The sequence below is a fragment of the Bombus affinis genome, chromosome 15 (genome assembly GCF_024516045.1).
Source record: "Bombus affinis isolate iyBomAffi1 chromosome 15, iyBomAffi1.2, whole genome shotgun sequence".
NCBI lineage: Eukaryota > Metazoa > Arthropoda > Insecta > Hymenoptera > Apidae > Bombus > Bombus affinis.
In genome coordinates this window covers 7,266,644-7,289,423 of record NC_066358.1, presented here as the reverse complement: position 1 = coordinate 7,289,423, position 22,780 = coordinate 7,266,644, and the positions used below count along the sequence as shown (strand labels likewise).

Sequence of the window (22,780 nt, the reverse complement as noted above, 5' to 3'; positions counted from 1 at the left end):
CAACTTTCTTCACTTTCAAAACCTTGACAACGAAAAGATGTTCATAAATGTTTCTTAAGAAAAATGAATAACACAAATTCACTTAAAGAGGAACATTTTTGCTCGATGGTGTAGACTCTTGAACAAAGCTTGGAACAGATGGAAGCTTGCAAATGATCAATTTATTGCAATAAATTAGATCTAATCCCGAGTCATCGTACTTGCTAAAAACCTGACCATATTTCTTTTCGGGTAGGACAGACATATGTTAAGAAGGTGTTACAATATTCCACGACAGTTGCATTCCTGCACAATTTCACAAGAGAGATTCATCATTTGCTCGCTCTAATTCGTAACTTTTCCAACCCAATTTTCCAAAGAGATCTAATCAACCAACCCACGTCGTCGATATAAAGAATACAAATTTACGATGATACACGAGCAATGAAAATTCTACTGAGAAAGCGGCAAATATTCAGTTCCTTTAAGCCCCTGCACGAAATAACATTAGACGTCATAATCGTTTTAAACTCAAGTTTGCCCACTTTACGAATTAGTGGAAATATAACAGTTAAGAAGTGGAACGACGACCTGTTTAACGATCTGTTCCAAGCTTTTATTCGCTTCTTTTTCAAAGGAAAAAAACCCACCCCTCTCTCTCTCTTTCTTCATTCAAAAACGAAAATTCCAGGAAATCCCCCTCTCCTCGCCAAACGAAGAGACGAGTATTTCCAGTCCTGGAACGGGGTTTTACCTCGAAGGGGATTTGTCGCGTCACGATGGCGGGTCAGGGTGTTTCCTAAGGGCGTTTTTCAATCGGCGCTCACCTCAGTGACGGTTTCTAACAGACGCCAGCTACGCCGAAGACAGCAGATTGACAACTCCACCTTAATATTTCTCTGCTGTAACGTTCGTGCGTTCGAATATTCCGTACATCTCTGCACTTTTACATTTCACGTAAACGTATAAAAATCCACGGCTTATCGTTAATGGAGATCGTAACGAGACGAGCGAATATCTACGTTTGGAACAAGAAGAGTTGGACTAACATTTTTAATTTATTTTACTTTAAAACTTGGAAAGAATGTCGGAACAGTCGATGGGAGACACAAGTTTAGCATTTGGAGATGAGAGGAAATGTCGAAACCAGTGCGAAAATTCGCAGCTTGTAATTTTTCGTTGAAGAACGAAGCAACAGGAAAGCTGGAAAAAGCTACTGAGAATAATCCACGACAAACGAGGAAGATAATTCGTGAGAAGTAAGTACAGTAAAAGTACGAACGCGTAATAAAAATGAGAAGCACAGCTTCCTATCAGGGTATAACTTCTACTCATCGAAAGCCGAGAAGATTGTTCAGCTAACGTTAACATTCTCCATCGTAATCATCGTAATTCGATAGCGCGTGTAAAATATCGCAAGCACTAATTGTTTCATCAAGCTGTTTCATTGGTTACTTTATTAGTTCTTAGCCGATACCTCGTTAGCTCAAACTTTCTTACCACGAGATTATTCCGATAATTTTCCCATTTCTGGAATTTTTTCTTCCACCTAAACTACACGACGTCTTCTTCTTCCATCATCATTTAAAAAGCTAGTGATGCGTCCTAACATACATTGGTCGCAAAAAATATTCCCATCCTATTTATAATTGTATCTATCAATTACCCCAATTAGCTGAGTGCAAGCTCCCTTGTTATTATACTAAAAGTCATCGGTGCCTTGTAGTATAAAATGGCTGCAGAAAGTATCAGCACACCATTCTACTTATAACATAATTGTTAATTACATATATCAGATGCAAGTACATCAAACTGGCTGAAATCATTTGCACAACACGAAACGACAGAAAATACGTTTAATGAAGAAATAAGGGCACCGGTATAAAAATCTGATCATTGGATCAAATCCGGAAAATTGAAGATCGAGTTTGAGAATGTTGTCTGTACAACTTAAACAACGTGCAACAACCTACGTGAAGTCTCGCCGAGGACGCTTTAATTATGCGAATATTTATGCAAATTCCGATTTGCAAGGGGGTTTCTCGCGGCACTATGGCGGGCCAGGGTGTTCCCTAAGGGCGTTTCTCTATTGGCGCTCACCTCTACGCCTGTTTTTACAGCCGGAGCTACGCCGAAGAAAGGAGCCCTCGTGCGCACAAAATGTTTCGCGCTGATGCACGACGCGCTGTGCACCCTCGACTCGAGTGAGGAGAAAAGCGTCGCCCATAATAGAAACGTCTCTTCCCCACCCCTGGCCTCTCCAATCCGCGTAACGTTCGAGAATTTCCGAAACACACGCGAGCATTCCTATTGTGGAGTATAGAATGGCCGGAATTTTCCATGGGTTTCCTCCATCTTCGAGCGGTTTTCACGGCCAAACGCCGATGGATCGTGTTTCCTGAACCTCTGACCGCCTTCCGTTCTTCCCTTCTGCCCTTGTTTCTCTCTTTTCCGTTCGTGCAGTCCTCGCGAACAGACACGCGGAATTCGTTCCAAGAATTCCTGTTTCCCGGCATTCCGAGAACAGCCGTGCTCCACCGTAGATGCCTTCCACGAGGTGTTCTTACGACTTCGCGTTGGATTTCAAGAAAGGATGCTCTCCACCAGGGTGAAAAATGCCCATTTTATTACGTATGTAGTGTCGAAAGATACGGAATGGTCGAAGGACCAAGTTATTCGATGGGGAACTGGAAAATTGACATCGATTTCTCGTTGTCTTTTAGCTCTTTGGTTCTCTCGTTTGCGAATATTGCTTTGTATTTGAAGACTATAGACTTTGTATTTGATTTGTAGGTTCGTCGAAGGATCAAACGCTGGCAAATTAATAGACAAGTGCGAGGATCTTTGTATTAGATTGTCCGAGGAGTGTCTTTCTTTCGCAAACGTGTTTTTTACAAGAGTGAAGCTTCACACAAACGTGAAATGTCTGTGAAATATTGCTGTTTATCTCAACAGAACAAAACGGATCGTGCGCAATTCAACAAAATAATATAAAACATAAAACGTCTATTATTTCCTCATAAAGCGAAAGAAACTTTTCGGACAACCTAATAATAGTCGGCAAGTGAGACGAACCTCTACGTAGCTTCTATTTGGTTAACGCGTTAGTGCGTTTGTCCGAAGGCAGTAGGTTCGTTGAAGGATCAATTGGCAAGATATGGGGATTTCTGAAATATTTAGCAAACGAAACAAATCTACACGTAGCTATTTTGTTAATTGCAATCGTAAAGATTTGAATTTGAGCAGTCTACAACCTGTACAACTTCGCTATAATACAAGTTCAGTGGAGTACAAGTTTATTTGAGTAATCGTTTCGGACGACGGTATTTTACAGTAGAATTACTGCTTTTCTTGTTTCGTTGTGCAACGTTTCGTTCAAAGGCAGCAAACATGGTAGCGAGCATTTTTTACCAGAATATTGCATTTTACTGTAATTTTAAGCCAAACTCGAATGCAGAATATTCATAACTGCAGAGCTGTAGAAGGAAGCTCGTCGTACTGCCTTTTCCCGTAGTTGGATAATCGAACTGTATCCACGTAGGATTGTTTGGAAAATTCATCGCGAAATTTTTCGGAAGATCGTGGATACTGTACCTTTACTGATATCATATCCTATCAACCCTTTAGTTGACAACGTTGATGTCGTAATTACTCGCATAAAATTGCTATACGATACGTCTAGAATAGACTCGCTTCCTCTACAGCGAATAGTAGGGCAAGGGATTAAGAATTCTACGAACTTCCTGAACAACCCAATGAATTTATGAAATTTGAAGCGTATGAAATTGCCATTTTGCGGAACGAAGCCTCAACCATAGTTAGTGTTAGTTTTCTTGAAATATCATACGTTTAATTCAATGTAACTTGTACAGGATTCAATGCACTTTTCCAATGACTTACTGGCTTATTCGCTAAAATAATTTTGGTAGAAGATTGTGAATCCTGATAATAATTATCAGTTACACTATCTATTCAAAAACTGACGATTAAGTATCGAAAAGTTTTTCACTTTTGCTAAATATAAAATTTACGTTGGACAGGCAATTTCACGATGCTTTCTCCAAACTGAATCCCATGCAAGAAAATCACGCAAATGTATGTTCAGAATATTCGTTAAAGAAGTTTTCATATTTCCACTAGAGATCTTCTCAATGTTGTATAATTAACGATAGAACGACACTCACTGGATAATGTTCATCGATCGATGAAAAACTGCGACGAGATTCAGTTTGGCAAATGCGATATTTATCAGCGAAGTAAAAACTTGCGAGCGATTCAATTTCCTATGCAGCAACTAAATATGCAGATACAAATTACGTATCGACGCGAATAACCATAATCGTCCACTGTCATTGAAAAATGTTTCGAAGGACTTTCCAACCCCTTTCAAACCAACGGTATCCTATCTGCCAATGAGAATGTCCACTTACAGCGACGGTGACGATAAATGAATAATATTAGAGAATGGCAATTCATAGTGACTCATCGTGCCATAGAAATACCGCAAATGATAGCACAAATAATACCACAAAACACCCCACAGTCTCTTTACGCACTAGCTTACACCCCTGCTCTTGCTTTTCAAGGTGAACCTCGAGCTGATACGAAAATAATTCGCCTCGCTGTAAACCTCGGCCGACAGAACTGATGGAAGAAAAACTACCTCGAGTTGGTTCTAGATAATCGCGCAGGGCTGTTATCTAAGATCGTAGATAGTCGGTGGCACCATTTTGTTCGCCAGGAGGCTAGAAACCCATCCCATTCGCCCCCACGCCACCCGGAGGCAACGCAGACGCATAGAAGTGGCCGAGAAGTAACTGGTGTCGCGAGCCAAACGTTTTGTGCAAGGCTGAACTACTCTGCACTCGCGATTGGTGTCCAGTTCTGCTGCCTGCAACCCTTTCCACCCACGCGGCTCGCCTATGCGAGGCCGCGAAGCCAACCTTCCGCGCCTCTGAATTAATTAGAAGCTATCCCCACGATTATTCGCGCGAATCGAATCGTAGCAGCTGGCAGTTGGGTGCCTTTGGGTTAGGCCAGCGATTTTAACCGCTGCCTGGTGACACACTGCTGTGCGGCGACGTTTTCAGGGGCGGGGTGAACTTTTGTGCGTTTGGGCGAACGTCTAGAGAACAGGGGTTTTTCTTTTTTTATGAAAATATCAAGATATTTGGAGCAGGATGAGTAAACGTTGGGGTGGACTTGAAGAACAGGGGATCGTTGGTACGCCGAAGTAAATATTTTGGGGCTGATAGGTTGAGGGATATCGACACGCTGCCATGAGTACTTTAGGGTGGAGAATATATTTAGTGTAGCGAGAAATTATTTTATTCAAATTTTGAAATGCATAATTCGAGAACTGGAGGAACGTTAACGTGGCAGGTTAAGGGATATTAACACGCTGGGATGAGAATTTCGGCATGAAGAACATTGATTTATTTCAATTTCGAGACGCGTAATTGGAGAACCGGAGATCTGAAGGTGCGTTAGCACATCGAAGTGGTTGTTCCAAGGATAGTAGGTCGAGCAATCTTAACGTACCATGAATATTTGAAAGAAAGTATAAAAAGTAATCAAGGTCGATAAATATACAGGAGTCTCAGCAGGGAAAAATGCGATCGTTTAACAAGTAGAACCACGTGAAAGTTGCGGAATGGAAGCTCGAGCGGCGGGGCAACGAATTAGAGACCCAGTTTCCACGTGGATAAAGTCGAGCGTCCACGGCGAATCAGCGCGCTTTCGATCGTTCGGAAATGAATACGTAAAAGGCTGGCAGTCGTATAGATCGCAGGTGTTGGTCGAAGGAAGACGGCTTAGGCGGGGCGAGTCCGAAACTTTTCATCGATCCTATCTAGCAAGTTTCAGCCAGGTCTAAGCAAGCGGAACCGGAGTTCTGGACATCGTATCCCTCGACATCCCCCACCGTGAATTCCGCCACGCGAACTGGAACGCGTCTATAGATAGACTTGTCCACGAGTTTCCTTCTGTTTTCCCCGATTCGTCGAGTAAGTCGAGCCTGTGGCCACCGCCGGGGTGAAACACTTTCCTCTTCTGGAATTTCGTGCTTTCACATTTCGTAAGGAAATAGGATTTTTATGCATTTCATATGAAAATATACGTATGCTAACTTGACTTAAATCGTAGGAAAGATTCAGCTGGATTCTAAAATTTTCGAACGTTCGAACTACTCGGATCGCCGATTTTCTCGTGACAGGAGATAACTGCGCGATAAAGAAATCTAAACTGGGTTAATATTTATTAAACTTGCAAGATTCGAAATAAACTGGAGACGAAAAAATATCGATGTTAATTTCTGGGAACTAAAATTCGAGGATTTTTATTATTCCAAAGATTATTATCAATAGCAGCTCTGCAATTAGAAAAGTCTAGAGTAAGTTAAGATTCAGGACTACGAGTCGTGGGATTCTAAATGGAAGAATATTAATTTTAATTTTGCGAAATTGAAATTCGAAATTATCGTTTGCCTTTATCGAAACAACCCTTATTATTATTAATATATATGTATTATTATTATCGTTAATAGCAGCCGTGCAATTAAAAAAGTCTAAAGTAAATTAAAATTCAAAACTAAAAGTCGTGTAATTCTAAATCGGAGAAACTTATTTTAATTTTAGTATTACGAAATTGAAATTCGAAAAACACGCGATTCTTCGAAATTATCGTTTGCCTTTATCGAGACAGCCCTTCGATAAAGAGACGTATAATAAATTCTAACACAATACCACGATGCCAAATTGCCATTTACCTTCGTCAGAACGACCCTTCCTAGTCGATTCGAGAAACAATTTTCACCGGTATCCCGTAAAGTCAATTTCCTCCGGCGAATCGTCTATAAGGCGAACCTTCGCCGATATTAATTATATCGTTTCTGTGGATGGAAACGGAAGTGCTGGGATCACAGGAGAGGCGAACGACAAGGAGTGGAACGACAGGCAGCAGCACAATTTCATCGGTACCAAGGGGGTGGAAAAGGTCTTGCAAAGCGGAATGAAATTTTCACGAGGAACAAGACGCGTCATTATGGCGTGACATGCCACGACAAAAGGGGACTTGTACGTGCGATATTGAATTATCGATGGCCGCCGTGTGCTTGGATATTCATGTGCTGGCTGCATCGACAACCTTACTTCCGATGAGTGATATTTTTCGCCCTGCACGAGGCAGGGCAGATTTTCTCCACAATTTTTTCCTCCATCACGCGCCTTTAACCCTCCGAAATGTTCATTTTCGTTGGATAATTAGACACCACAGTCGCATAGTCGCAATTAGACGATCGTTCGCGTACGTTAACTCTTAATTGGTATTACGAGTGGAAAATTTACTCGAGGGAAATTTTAATTAATACTTGCAGGCGAAGGCGGTCGTGGATTATTATTTGCTAGATCGTGTTTAATCGCTGTTGCTCGATTAAACGGTGATTTTATTTTATTTTATTTTATTTTTTTTTTTAAGTAAATTTAATTATTACGTAGGGGTGAGAAGTGTTCTTGGTGGACTGTTCGTTTGATAAAGTGAAATATTTAATGGCTGCGGTAGCAATCCCTCCGCTGGATGAGTGTTGAAAATTATACTTCACAATTTAACTTTACTTGTGCGATGTTTCGTTTCGTTGATTAAATTTGTCTATTAATAAATTAGCGTAGTTTCGAAGAAAATTTCATACAACAATGACAAATGTACGATTATAATTAAGCAAGAGTAAAAATTCATCCGAGAAAGAATGAAATTAGGTTGAAAGAAGAGGTATGACGTGAATAATTTGTTAGATCACTCTACGGTGTGTACTGGAAGTTAATATCGAAACTTGTGACTGTATCCTATTACGAATTTATCGCATGATTATATGGTGCTACAGTACAGTGCCATAGAAAAACTGCAATTTTAACTTGCAGTTTCATTTAGTTGTATTTGTCGTAAAATTCTGTCACAACAAAGAAGCGTATACCGGAGATTCCAAGCGTAACAGGAAAGTATCTACAAAACAAACAATACGTGCTCGTGCAACTTACGCATTCTTACAACAATAATTACCTTGAAGAACAACCTGTAAAGTGGGTTACGGATAAAAAGAATAACTTGCGTCGAAGCTTGCTCCTTACACTATGTTTGTTACGTTACTCAGCTTGTTTTATAACTAGATTCCCGTGTGCAGTTGACGTAAAATAGTAATATCAAAAAAAAAAAAAAGGAAGATGGAAAGTTTCTAACATTTCCACTATATAGTCTTTCCAACTTCCCACGCAGCTAAATCAATTAAAAGTTATGTTACCCTACGATTCCACGTTTTCTTTTCTTAATTCAAAGCGACATCGTAAGAATAAAATAAAAGATGTTACGATGAAAATCTTCGTAAGAAACGTCCGCACCTTCTCTACGGATTCGCCTAAAAATCGTGCTATAGACGCATAACAATCTCAAGCAAAGAAAAATCACCAAAATTTCCAAACTTTCTTTACAAACCAACCCAAATATCGCGTTACGGAAACATCAGAATCTCCCTCGAGATGAAGTGGAATCGTAACGAACAGAATCAAAAATATTACGATAAAAATCTTCGTGAGAATAAAGATCAAACCAAAAGAAGAAGAAAAGACACTGAAGAAAATTCGCAAACTTTCTTCGCGTAACCTAAACATCACGTTATAAACATACCATCAAGAGAAACGAAAATCGTAAGGATAAAACGAAATAAAAAAAAAAAAATGACCAAAATGCCCAGAATTGTCTCCGTAGCGTGGCGCAAAAATCGAAACACCGAGATCTTCACCGAGAAAAAAGGAAATGGTGAGAGCAAAATGGAATCGTAAAAGCTGCCAAAAATTCACAAACTTTCTCCACGGACTGGTCTAAAAATCACCCTTATAAAAACACTATAATCTTCATCGAGACAAAGGAAAATGCTCGAAAGAAATCCTCTGTCTGTCTGTCTCTGTCTCTCTCTCTCTCTCTCTCTCTCTCTCTCTCTCTCTCTCTCTCTCTCTCTCTCTCTCTATCTCTATCTCTATCTTCCTCTCTCCTTCTTCACCTCGACCAACGTAATCACGAGGATCACGAGGCGAAGCTGGATGGTTTAAAAAGGCTCCGAAAATTCGGATCGTTGTCCGAGGGGTTCCGAGGTTCTGTCGGCGTAATCCGATCCAAGACATCTATGTCGATAGGGCAATAATTAGGCTGCTTAAAGAGCTAGAAAGGGTGGAAGTAGGCGATCTTAGCGTAGCAAGAGAAAGAGAAGAAGAAGAAGAGGAGGAGGAGGAGGAAGAAGGGGACGAAATGTGAGAGAAATGGACGTGAGAGAAGGACAAAGGAGGCAGGGGGAGTGAGCAGAAGAGAAGGGAGAACGTACAGCAACGTCGGCTCTTTCTGTCGCCTCGAAGAAGGGTCCAGAGGCGGACTGGTCGGTAGTCGTGTCGGTTCCCGTGGCCTTTCATCCCTTTCGACGTGCGCGCCGCCGTGAATAGGCGAAACTAGAGGTACCGAGAGGGCACCGGTCCTCCGCGGCTTCCACACACGTTTCCCAGTGAAAGGGTAGAAAGAGAGGGAGTCGACTTGTCCCGCCAGCCTGTCACGTCCCTTGTGAACCGTGTCCGCGCTCGCGCTAGCGATGGCCTCGAGCATGTAATCGCTTCTTCCTACGCTACGTACGTAGGTCCTTGATCGAGGATTAGCTCGGCATTTCGGTTTCTATGAGTTTCGGTAATACAGAAGGGATCAGGTAAATTTGACAGATTTCTATTTAACGTGAACACGTTTCATTTTGACGTTTTTTCTGGCACTCGATATAGGTGCTTAATATTAATGTAGGATACTTTCGTCCTAATTGTCTAAATATTTGAGGATCCACAGAAACCCGAAGAATTAACCTTCGGAATCCATTCCGATCGTTTATCTTTATATCCAACCCTTCCTTCCTCAATATCCGCTACATTACCACCGACAACGACTGTCGTCCTTTTACCGGCCTCCATCACCTTCGCTGCGGAGGAAAATTCCCGAACAAAAGTTTGGAAAACACACAAACACCGTATAAACGCTGCTCTTCAGCCAGAACAAGGTTCACGGTAAAGCCCATAATCATAAACTTAATAACAGCATAATCCTATACAGCGGCTACAAACAGTATTGAAATGTAAATATCTAGCTATTTATTTTCCACCCAGGCGTATTTTTACCAGGTTCTTCCATTCCATCCATTCCATTTACTACATACAGTACGTACAATATAATACGTACAGTACGTGCAGTCTATAGCACAGTACAAATGCTACTACGTACCAAATTCGTGCAGTCGTAGAAAAGATACGAAGCTCGATATACTTGCGCCCGAATGATCAACAGCTCGTAAATGCTGCGACGAATACGATACCGCACCGATACTGTTCTCAGTCGCTGTACCGGGCCATAAGACCGTCTCGAATCTGTCTTTTGCCCAAACCAAAGTTTTAGCCATGAGGTGCGTGAAATTTCTGGAAAGCACGCGTGTCACGTAGAACGAGAGCGAGAGGATTCAATGCCCATCGCTAAATAGGGGTACAACAAGGAGGGGGGCAGAGGGCGAGTCCGGGTTCTCGGAGGGGAGGGTTGGCGAGCCGGTATAATGGCGGCTTCGGCACAGGCCCCCAAAAGAAACCCATAGATATCGCATTGCGCGGCCAGGACTGACGGGACAAAACAGCCCGACAATAGGGGGGGTTTTCGGTGCTCCGCCGCGAGATTCGTGGCCAGCTGTGGAGGGGCGCACGAAGAACCGAAACGGGCCCACGTTGGAAAGAAGAGGATGCAGCTAGGCGCGTTTTCACGTCACCGGTCGAGGGACCAGGGGAACCGAGACGCGGCAGCCTGCCCATCGGGCCCTCCTCGCGTGCCGATCCATTAATTAACCATCGTCGTTTCTTACCCTCCGCGGTGAGGTCTGACTCGCTCGTAGCCCTCTCTGCAACTTCTCTAACCGTTGGAAAATTCGAGCCCCCCCATCGGGTATGTCGGTTCACGCGCCATTGAATCATCCACGTCGTTGACGTTGGCATTCGGTATTTAGAATTTCGGATTTTTCGAGGTTTCTGGCCTTCTCGTGATCCTACTTGGATAAGACTCGAAGATTAATAGAGTGTGGTTCGACTGTGTCGTTCTGGGGTTAGGCTAACTCCGAAATGAAAATTATATTCCAATGGTAATATGGTCGAAATATCGAGGAATATTTGATTTCGGGATTTAACGTCGTTGAATCTTACCGTTTCGGAGTTGCCTCGTGAACCAACTTTTTTAAGGAAGATACGTACGGATATGTAAACGCGAGGCCGAGACCAGAGCAACTGAATTGCATTTCAAACATTTACCGTGAAGTTGCTAATGTTGAAGGTACTAGCTGCGAACTTGACGTATAAGTTTTAACTGCATGTGCGTGAGTTTACGTTCCCTTGAATTATGGGTATCCTTAGGCGAGGATGATGTTGGGTTTCACGAGGTTTCGCAATTTTACAATCTTCCTTCGATTAGATTTTAACTTGATCCAGTCGAACCTTTAATTATTATCGATGCACGCAACTTCCGATTTCGTTTAATTAAACGCTACTGCGCTCTTTGTATCTTCGTTGTGTACCTTAATTTTTATCGATGTAGCCTTATGCGCGTGGTAAACTGTCCGAAAACGTTGAAGCAAACACGCGTTCGAATGAAGATTTCTTTGATCCGTTTCAGAAATAACCTGCAGCAGACTATTATGAAATTCTGTCTGTTCAGAGATATTTCCAAGTCTGTCGTACGATTATTTGCATTAAAAAGTCAGTTTTATGGACTAAACAGTTGGAAGGCACATGTCACCGCAGAAACTTGTTTCGATATGCGACAAACCATACTCTGTTAACGTGAGACGTTAGCGCTCTTATAGAGACATAGACCGTGGAAGGAAAATAAAATCGCGTCGTATGTCAACGACTTTTATCTGCAAGAAAACTATAGTTTTAGCCAGGAAAAATTTGTCCCTTGGTCGCTCGAGCGTCGCCGCTTCTACGTGCAGGGTGAAAACGAAACAAGAAACAAAGGGAAAATAAATGGAGAGACAAGGGACAACGAAAGGGGCAGAAAATTATAATTTTATATCCGTAGATAAAGATAGAAACGGAGAGGCGAGAATTAATAATTCAATGAAATAACGACGTCGTTCGCGTGTTTCGCGGAGAGAAACGTTGCACGATCGTCGCTTCGATCATCGGCATCGCTATTATTACCGATGCTTCTTCGAGTAATTAGGCGTTTTGTATCTCTCATTGGCCATCTACGCTTCACGATTTATCACTCTGCTTACAGAGTAATTTCGTGCATCGCGCTTCAGTACGAAGCTCTCCTTTGCTTTATCGTCCACGCAATATCCAGCATTATCGACGTTCATTGACGTTTTTATAAGCGTTGAACGTTAAACAGAAGCAATAAACGTGTGCATGAGTCAAATACCTTTGTATCGAGTAGTCGTTTGGATTAATCAAATATCAGATTTTTAGCACAGTTTATTATATTTCCCTTTTATATGGTAGTTATGATTAACATAATCACGGTTGAAGGGTAACAGACTTGAACTGGAATCAGCAACGTTCCACGAGCTTATAGATGAGAAAACAAACTCCTTCAAATTGTCGTTTCTCTTAGAACGTCTCGTTCGTTCGTTTCTTCTCTTGAACTTTTTTATACAGAAGTCATCAAATCTTAGGATCTGTTTGACGTAATCTCGCTCGAGGGACAAAGAAACGCGAACTCGGATCGATTACATTTTTCAGAAGTTCAAAGACGAAAGAAAAATGAAGAAAGAAGCTTCTTGAATTTTTCCTTTTCACGCAAAATCCATCGAATGGTAGTCAACGTAGATACTTGTGGATCGAAGAGCAGCAAACTTGAATTCCAATTAATCGAGTTTGAAGACGAAGGGAAAATGTAAAGAATAAATCCGAAAATCTTTTTGGATTCCTTAAAATGTCTTGAATTTTTCCTCTTTGTACGTAAGTCGTGTTTTGCATGTAGTTAGCATAAGTTCGATCGTAGATGGACCAAGACAGTGGCGATAGGTTTGAAGCTTCTTCTTCGTAAATTTTGGGAAAAAAACGAAGTTGAGACGAACATCGAGCAGCGTAGTCTTTCGCGTTAGGTTAATGCTCACGATCAATTTCACTTGCCAGCCCACGGTGTTCCCTCTCCCGAAGAACGTTGCTGCTTAATCGATACGTCGCTTTTAGACTCTCTGACAGCCTAAGCGCGCCACTATTTCAAGTCGAACTACGAATAGACAACGCTTCACCTTGTTTCCAGCTGAAATACTTTCGAAATCGCTGGATCTCCTTCTGATAATTTCGAAACAATAATCGCGTAACTCGGAGAGTCTAAAGAATGTAAATTTTGATGGATCAGCAGAGCCTGTTACATATTTTTATCAAACTGTAATACGTGTCTCGTGTAACATCTGTGTTAGATCGCTGAGAAATTACTCTCAGATTTCTGAGAAATAAGACTCTGAGAATCTAAATGTAGATTTACATGAAAAATGAAATTCAAGTTGCCGCAAGATGAGTCTCACATTGCTGGAAAAACAAATGTAGATTTCTAGAAAATTGGACATCGATTGACGGAAAGCTCGATTTAGCTTGCTGAAAAATTAAGCACAGAATGATGCAAGATTATATATAACTAGTATATTCGTAGAAAATCTATTTATACATAAATTTCCAACCAAGAGAAAAACCGCAAAATTAATCGTCGTGAAAATTATTTTAAAATTAGTAAATTAGTCGTCGTTGAACAACCAATGAATTGAAAAGTACACGTGTAAATAGCAAGTAGAAAATTTCCCTATATCGCGTCGAGTAAAATTGAAATTTCCTGCAACAAGAAATTAATAATGGCTCGTGTCCAGTACACGAGCAACGAGGAGTAGGAATCTGCTTTGACTCCGGTTTACTGCCGGGCTTTTGTAGAAAATTCAATTTGTCACGACGTTCGTTGCGCGTTTTTCGAAGAGATCAGTGCAAACGCAACAATGTAGGGCGGCGGTGAGTGACGGCAGACGGAAATACGTGGCTTTGCATGACCCGTGCTAACCCTTGTCGCTTCCACGTTTACAATCGGAAGGTGGACGTTGCATGTCTGTCGAGAAGATACTATACTAGAGAAGATACTATAGTCGCGGAAGTCCTCCGGTCTAAACCACAACTGGCAAACAGGTGACTCTGGTCGAAAGGGTGAATGAAAATCGCGTGGAAATTTTATTGCCGGGACATTAAAACATTTTCTGGAAATAAATTACTTTGCTTGGAAAGATGAAAGATTCTGGACGAAATTGCTTTGGTTTAGAAATTGAGAAATTGTTTTTGAAGGAATGTTAAAAAAAAAAAAAAAAAAAATAGGTTTGTTTGGAAAAGCGAATAAAAATTACAAGGAAATTCTGTTCGAAGAAATATTCTTTTTTAAGAGGAATGATTTTGCGTTGAAACGAAGGAAAGTTAGAAATAATTTTCCAATTTTCCTGATCTTTGTATTTTCTTCGGTACACGCGGATTCGTTATTGTATTGGAAGCTTCGTTGCTAAAAGTTTCAAGAAAGGTTAATTGGGCCATTGTCAAGCAGAGTGTCTGCTTCTTTTAATTGAAGGGTTCTTTGACGTGTCTTTGAGAAGCTTCTTAGTTCCTCAAGCAGTTTTCTGTTGTAAAACAGCGAAGCGACTCGAGAAAGTGGCGAGTTACAGTTTACGTAACACTTTGCAAAAATTCTCGTGCGGTTGTTTGACAAAAGATAAAAAAAGAAATAGAATAAACAATTAATATCGTCTGAAATCAAAGAAGATACTGATTAAATACATTTCCATACACAATCATCTACGCCTATTCCAATATCCAATTAGACTCACAATTTTCCAAACTTACACCTATTTTTATCTCTATTAATAATCTTCAATTTTACTCTCAAAAAATCGTCGATAACTTTCACACGAACAAATCAGAGAAGAAATTAATAAAATGCCTACAGAGAATTTTCTACGATTATTCCAATATATATTTAATCGCGCTCACGATTTTTCCAACCTACCCCCATTTTCACCCGTATCAATGATTTTCGATTCTCAAAGAACCGACAACAACTTCCCTACGAGCAAATAAAAAAGAAATTAATGAAGAACATTTCTACACAGAATCACCTACGATCTTCGCAATATTTAACCGTAGCTGCCACAATTCCCCAAACCTACCCCTATTCTCATCCGTATTAACAATCTTCGTTTTCGAAAAAACATCGTGTCCGCCGCTAAGAACCGACCGGAAACACGTAACGGAGTCATCGAGATGAACCGTAACGGTGACTCAACAACGCCGTGCACGAGCACAATGAGTCGTTTTAGCAGATTTTCGGGGTAGAACTGGATGGAGAGGCGTTTACAGAGACGTAATCCAACGGAGGGGCAGGGGTGCGTCGATCGAGTGGTTTGACAGCGGGGTAGTTTAGTCAGATATATATATATATTTCTAATACTATTAGCCGGTGTTCCGTTACACAACGACAGATGGACGAGCAGATATATCCGCTCTGTTTGGATCGACGCTGTTCGGGGGTGCAGCTGCGTGTGTGTAAACCGTGCCGCCGCTGTTTGTGCCTCGACATCAATTGATAGTTTGGGTAAACGGGCTGCAGAGGGAGAAAGAAAGGGAAAACAGAGAGGAAAAAGGGCAGAACCGCGATGGTTTCTTCTTCGATTTGCTATTTCGCGTTCGATTAATTGTCTGATCTTCGCCGCGAATATTCTACTTTGCTCTTGATTTCCATCTCGTCGACATCTATCGATGAATCTTTACTTATCGTGCGCTATCAATGGCTCGAACAGCTTCTTTATCGTACTTTTACGTTTTATAGTACGACGCAAGTCTTATATTGTATAAAAAAAAAAAAAAAAGAAAATGGAGGAAGAAAGAAAGGAAAATTGCATTAGTACGCAGCAAGTTATATTGTACAATATTGGTCGTCTTATCTTTATCGTCTAGCTTCTTGTATTACGATATTACGACAAGATTCTTAGGTCATCTCTGTTTTTACGAATGAATAGAAATTTCAAGTTATTTTATATATCTGTTATTCCTTCTTCAGAAGCAAGTGTTTAATTTACAAAATTATTCTTCACTTGTTGCTTCTTAAATTCAGCCCAAGGTTATATCTATCCATGTGAAAGTATTATATAGTTGCCATTAGAAAATCGCTATCGCACATTTTGCTGTCATATATGAACTTTTAATAAAAGAAAAAAAAAATGCAAGCGATGCCATTGACAAAAGTATTCTCCCTAAAAATTCGTCGATGAAGGTGGTAGAAAATGTACAAAATTCTACTGATTGAAAAGCAGATTATTTCAACCGGAAATTTTGTTAATCACTTTTTTATCGAATTTTCCTCCCTCTGTTATTCATCGAACATCGAAAAGAAAAATTTTACTCCGCTGCAAGATAAAAGAGACGATAATGTTTCGATGAGTAATTTCATTCCACATAGAAATTTCACGAGGGAACCGAATGCATCGGTCTTGGTCGACGATATTCGAATTCTAATGCGATATTCCGTGGCGGATGGGTGGCAGGCTGCATACGTACGAGATAATTCAATTAACCTCGGGTAGTCGGCTCCTGGAAATACAATTCGAGGTCCCTGCACGTTGTACACGGCAAGACTGTTACGAATCGGGCCGAGTAGTTGCCGGATAATTGTACATATCGCGGTCGAGGGTTCCTTCACGAGATCGCTCAACAATTAGGCGTTCCCACTTTCGCCTCGTTATCCGTCGATCAGATTCGCGTTGTTATGGCGCTGAAAACTACCCCGACGAACTATTTCTCCGCATGATTTTTCCGAATTAACTCGAGTATCCGTATACGTCGAACGAACTTGTTCTTTATCTTCTCTTTCGTTTAAATCTTCCCCAATTTCTTCGTATTTTTATCTTTGAAATTTCACGAAAATCCTGTTTTATTCGAAATTCCTCCAGTTTAGTCAGTTATTTTCTATCTTGGTAATTTTTTATCGAATTTTGATTCTTTTTGGAAATCTCGTTGTGTTTGTTTAAAACTCAGGTGTCTTTCGCTTTTGGAAAAATATTTATAGAATAAACTATCGGGTAGGTTCCACGTAAGATGCACTTCTTGGTGATGTTAAATAATCAAAAATTACGACAACCTCGTTAGATTCAAGGAAATGTCACGAGGACGTGAAATTGCGTGAACACCGAAACTCAGACGAGACTTTCACGCGTTTACGAAAACCTTTGAAAATTCCATTCTGCTGGGAGAAATCCATCGTTCGACTCTCCGTAGATGTCTCAGTGTCAGAAATAACTATAGCGCGGATTTCTATGTAATTTCGTATTTTTAGTAACGTGATTAAACAAGTGGAAGCTAAGTAATTTATTTCCTTCGTTGAACGTTTTAACAAGCACTGTACTCTGGGTATTTCGTATATTTTGTCATATTGCATGCGTTTTAGTAATTTTAAGCGTCCTATAAATACATAAAATTTCGCAGTCTAGCAATGATGATTTTACGATTTTAGTTTCGAAAATCGGAAGCAAAGCCGACGAGTCATCGACCTTTCATCCCCTCAAACTGTCATCCAAGAATCAGACACTCGACCGTGGAATTCTCTTTAATCGCGCGTCTCATCCGCCACGACAGTCCGCGATCGATCAAGCACGAACGCTTATCAAGAGGACCGAGACACACGCGCGAGCAGAGAATTCGAAAATCGCGAGGCGCCGCGCAGACGGCGTATCCAGCTTTTTCTTCGGCCGTTTGGTTGTTTGTTCCGGCCGTTTCGCCGGTTAGCTACTCGGCTGCCCTCCCCTTTTTCGCTTTTCCACCCACCCTATTCTTCTTCTCGTAGAAAACACAAAACACGTAATAAGCATGCAACGATTTCGAAAATTATTTTCCAACTATCATTGCTGTCGTAAGGATAACGTGTCGCGTGTATTGTAAGAAACGTTTTGACATTTTTTTAAAAATCGGTACACTGTGAATTTTATTAACTTTTGCGCTGGAACTGTTCTATCGTATACTGAATTTTGTCATTAGGTGATATTGACAAAATCCGCAATCACTTAGTCGCCAACTCAATATATTTATTCGTCGCTCTTACCAAACGTAAGTTCATTTTGTAAACCCTTTCTACGCCGTGGCGGACAAATGTTGAAGTTGAAAATTCATACTTGTGTATAATAGCTACCCTGAATTAATAGCAACGTTAAAATAACTAACATTTACTTTAAACAACATTGACATTATCATTTAATTAAAATACCATTACAAAAAATTAATATTGTCCTGCGAAACATCTGTCGATAACAGGTCATCTCGTTTGTTCTTGTCAATTGCAACACTTTTTTCCAAAACTCTGCTGTTTCTCTCATTGCTTATTCCTTCTGACTGCACCATTGTGTCTGCTTCTTATTTATTTTACAAACTTTCGTTTATTTGCCGGCCTAATTACGATAATACGAAATATTCTTACCAGAGATTGCAATTTTTGCGTTCGAGAAGCTAATTGGTCGGTGGTGGATGTCGCGGTTTTAGGTTTGGTCGCTGACGATCCAAAGGAGGCGGCCTGTGGATGGGGTTGGAACTCGGCCTCGTCGGCGTGACGCTATTCCGGGAATGTGGGAATCACCGCGGCTGTGATTCAGTTCATATTACCCACGTTTCGCGGTAAGTAATACGCTTGGTGTATGATTACGGCTGTTTGTCGCCAGCGAAATCCGGCCACCGGTCTGCGGCCGTGATTAACGACCTTTTCTTTCGTTTTCTTGCGGCTTTTCGAACGGGTTAAAGAAGAAGAGGACGGAGCAGAAGATTTTCGCATTCGATTTTCGAGTTACGAATGGCTGAGCATTGGTTTAGCCCTGTTGCGTTATTTCCGTTATCTTCCACTCGATCGTATTTCTCTGTCACTAACAGATTTCTCAAGCTCCAGAGGAAACACCGATCCTTATTTTTCTATCACTGACAAGTTTCCTCGATCGCAGAGGAAAACGAAGCAAACGCGCCGGAGATTTTGTAAATCATCGGTCTTTCCGATCGTCGAAACAAGAGCGAAATTCAAATGTAAAAGCTCGAGGACTCGCAGCAGGGCTAACGGTAGAAGCATGGAAGATCAGGTTTTTTATTTTTCAAAAAATTTAAAAGCGTTTTTGAGCATATCAGAGTTCATTTGATATATTATACTTGCCTATTTCGTTATATTAATTTTAATTTGATTAATTATGCATGACACGCTTAGGTATACGCATATTGCAAGTTGCCAGTTCCAGTGTTAAGGCATCTTTGTATCGGGTCGTCGGAAAAGTTTCTTTCGTTTTATAAGGAAATAATGGATGCGCGTTTTCCGTTTTATATTATTTTATCGAATTACGTATGATCCATTTTGTTCCATCAAACTAAAGGTCACATTGTTCGACAGATTAGGTTTCACGTTTGTATAAAGATGCATCGTTGTAAAAGACGCGTCTGACACTTTCCGGACAACCTAATAGTTGGAGAATTTTCTTACCTCGACTTGAGCGTTTTGGGAAGAGAAGAATGTTATAAATACCAATAAATATATTCGTCCGCAGTAACCGTCTTCTTTTTCCTTATTCTCTGTTAATAGAAATAAAATGGAATAACAAGGTGCAAATTGTCGACGTGAAAATAACGTAAAGTGGGATTGAAGAAAATTTGCGTCCATATTCGTCGAAGATTTGCTGCGAAGAGATGCCAATCGATGGCAGGTTTTACTTGTAAGACAAATTTTTTTGATGTTTAACAGCGTAGGATGGGTGGAAGTAAGGTGCCTTTGGAAAGAGACGTACAACATATGGAGATATCGTGGTGAACACACCTGTGACGAGTTGTATCACGCAACGCCCATTACTGTCGCGGAAGGTTCCACGTCGAAAACGAGTCTCTTATTCTGCTGACAGTCAACGCCTTCTAATCGCATCCATTACAGATATGTACAGTCGATTGATATCTCTTTGAGCTTCTTCCACACCTTTCATTTCAGCTACAAGATAATTCTATACTTTAATAGTACAGTTCAGTAGCGACGTTTTCCAATAAAATCGACGAATGGAATTAAATTAATAAATTAATACTAGTTTTAATATTCTTCTTAATATTCACAAATCGAAGAAACAAATTTACCAAGCTTTTCTCTTATGTTTGATAAATATTTCACATTAATCATAAGCTTGTCAACTTGTATTACTCTATATTGATGTTATCCATGTAGAATGGCAAGAAATTGAAAGATGGAAATAGAAGAAGCGTTCAAAATTACCATCCTACTGTGTTTGATGGTCGTTTTGTACCAACTTTTTCAATGTCGATATTCTTCCTTAAAGAAATGTCGAAGTCGATTAAAAGATACGATAGAAATCAACTCTACGTCATAGTTTCGCATCAATCTCGTCGATCTTCATCATTTCACAAATATTTCCTATGAAAAAAAATCCTCGAAGCCCGTAAATAATGTAACAATCTGCATTTTTCTTACAGATTTCAAAATTCTCGAGGAATCATGTTCGAAAGTCGTCGAAGAAAATCGCTCAAGAAATCTCAAAAACCGCTGAAAACTATAAAAGTAGCTTCGCGTCAATCTCGTCAACGTTCTCTACTTCGCCAATATCCCCTTTAAAAAGTAGCCCACGATGTCCACGAATGATTCGAGAAACTTTTCTCCTCTGCTCGCGAATACCAAAATTCTTAAACCGAAGAAAATTCCAATTGACCTTTCGCGCCACCTCAGGAAATCCCCGAACCACCGAAAGCTATAAAAATCATGCCGCTTCGTGTCCAACGATAGTTTCACTAGGTCGATCACGTCGACCTTCGCCACTTCGCCAATATCCCCTTTAAAAAGCAACTCACAAAGCTCTAGAATCATTCGAGAAACTTTCCCCTTCTACCGGCAAATCCCGAAATTTTCAAACGTACGTTTCAGATCGATAAACGCTAAAAATCCGCGAACAAAAGAGGACAAAAAAAAAAAAAAAAATAGAGTGCGAAAATCATCGGAGAAGATTCCAATTCCACTTTGCTTTACCTCGAAAAATCGCTGGAAAAACTATAAAAATCACCTCCGCTGTACGTTCGATTGTTCGTGCTAAGCTCGTCAACGTTCGCCACGAAACACCATGTACCCGCGGCAAGCATCCCTCTTTGTCTCTCGATGCAGAGTCAAAAGGGCGATCGTGGAAACTGGCCACGTTCCTGGAGCGCAAAGGCTGCCAGTTACACGGCGGGTCGACGAGGCTGGCGTTAAATTCAGCCGTCAGAGAGCTTTCAGCAGGGTTCAGCAACAGCGTCAGCAACTCTGTTCCCTCGGCTCGTCCGGCAACGCGTCCACCCGCCCTCTCGCGTCATATACGTGTCTTTGTGTGTACGCGCGTATATCCGTATGCTGTGTACGTGTGTGCATCGCGAGCTGCTAGCCGACCAACTCGTCACGCATATGCTGCAACGACCTTTTGCATCAAAAGCTTTGTTTATGGGCCGAGGAGATTTATAGGCCGCGCGACGATGTACGCGGCCGGTATGCGTCGTGGTTTGTTAGATCTTGGTTCTCGAAATACGACCGTGGCGGAAGGAGGTTTGAACCGCGGCGTGGAATCGCGACAGGTAGTCCACAGGGTTCAGACTTCGCGTGGAAAAAATTCCATGTGAGTTTCAGGCGAAGGGAAGTCTGGATTTTTGACGCGACTGTTTCTGATTTCGAGTCGACGAATGACAAATCGATCGTTTGCGTGTAATACTTTTACTGGTAAGGTTCGTGACAGGATTCAGATTTTACGAGGAGAAATTTAGGATAAATTTCCAAGCGAAAGAAGGAAGCTTCAATTAATTTGGAATTGATGAATGACAAATTCGTGGATTTTGGTTTGAGCCTCATACTGCTACGCGCATCCGCAGGATGGTCCACGAAGTTGAGATTGCGCGAGGAAGAAAAGCCAGACGAGTTTCGAAAGAGGAACAGTTGAAATTCTCGACGTGATTTTTCTCCAATTGATGAATTGCCGTTCACTTTCGCCATCATGCACACTGTGATCCTAGTTTCGTGTGTCTAAATTATGTCGATAGCTTGGTTCTTGAGAAGCGCACATAGCAACGTGTATTTGACTAATTCTCGTTTGTAGTTTATTCTAAAATTTAGCGATGCAAAATTTTATTTACGCGACAGAATTTCATATAATATCGTATTTTCATAGGTATAATATTTCAGGGAATTGTATCAATTTCTAATAGCAGGTAAATATTTTCACGGTGGAACTAATTAGTTTCGCTCGCTGCTTGTCTTCGTTTCTCAATACACCGCAGGTAATGCGCACCACAAATGCAAACTGCTTCCAAAGATCAGCTCAAAGCAACATCAGGTCTTATCCTATCGTATCCGTACTACTCACGAAATCAAAGTAATTTTACCCTGCCGAGTCTCGATGCTTCTCTCGCGGTTTCATATACACCTTGCAACTAATTAATATGGCAAGAATCCGCCGTCTTTTATTACCTTCTTTAATCACGTTTGGAACTCAAGAACCGCAGAATATATTTATCAGTTGCAGTCACTTCGATATTTCTCCCCTTTTACGTAATCGTAAACAACGTTTCTGTCGCGTTCGCCGACGAACACGCTGTCATCGATTCCAGAACTGCGTAATGAAACTGTTCAATCAAGAATTCCCAATGTTCTTCTATTTAATTCGAAAATTTATATCAAACGCAAAACAATGTTCATT

General features: G+C 40.9%; 1 long non-coding RNA gene across 1 annotated transcript in view; it reads left to right on the top strand.

Moving 5' to 3' along the window:
- Nucleotides 1–22,603, top strand: part of LOC126924871 (uncharacterized) — a 70,544-nt gene extending 47,941 nt beyond the window's left edge. Inside the window, exons 2-3 of the long non-coding RNA XR_007713735.1 lie at nucleotides 18,582–18,713; nucleotides 18,837–22,603. This is a non-coding gene — a long non-coding RNA (uncharacterized LOC126924871). The remainder of the gene's footprint in view (nucleotides 1–18,581; nucleotides 18,714–18,836) is intronic.
- The last annotated feature ends 177 nt before the right edge of the window (nucleotides 22,604–22,780 follow it).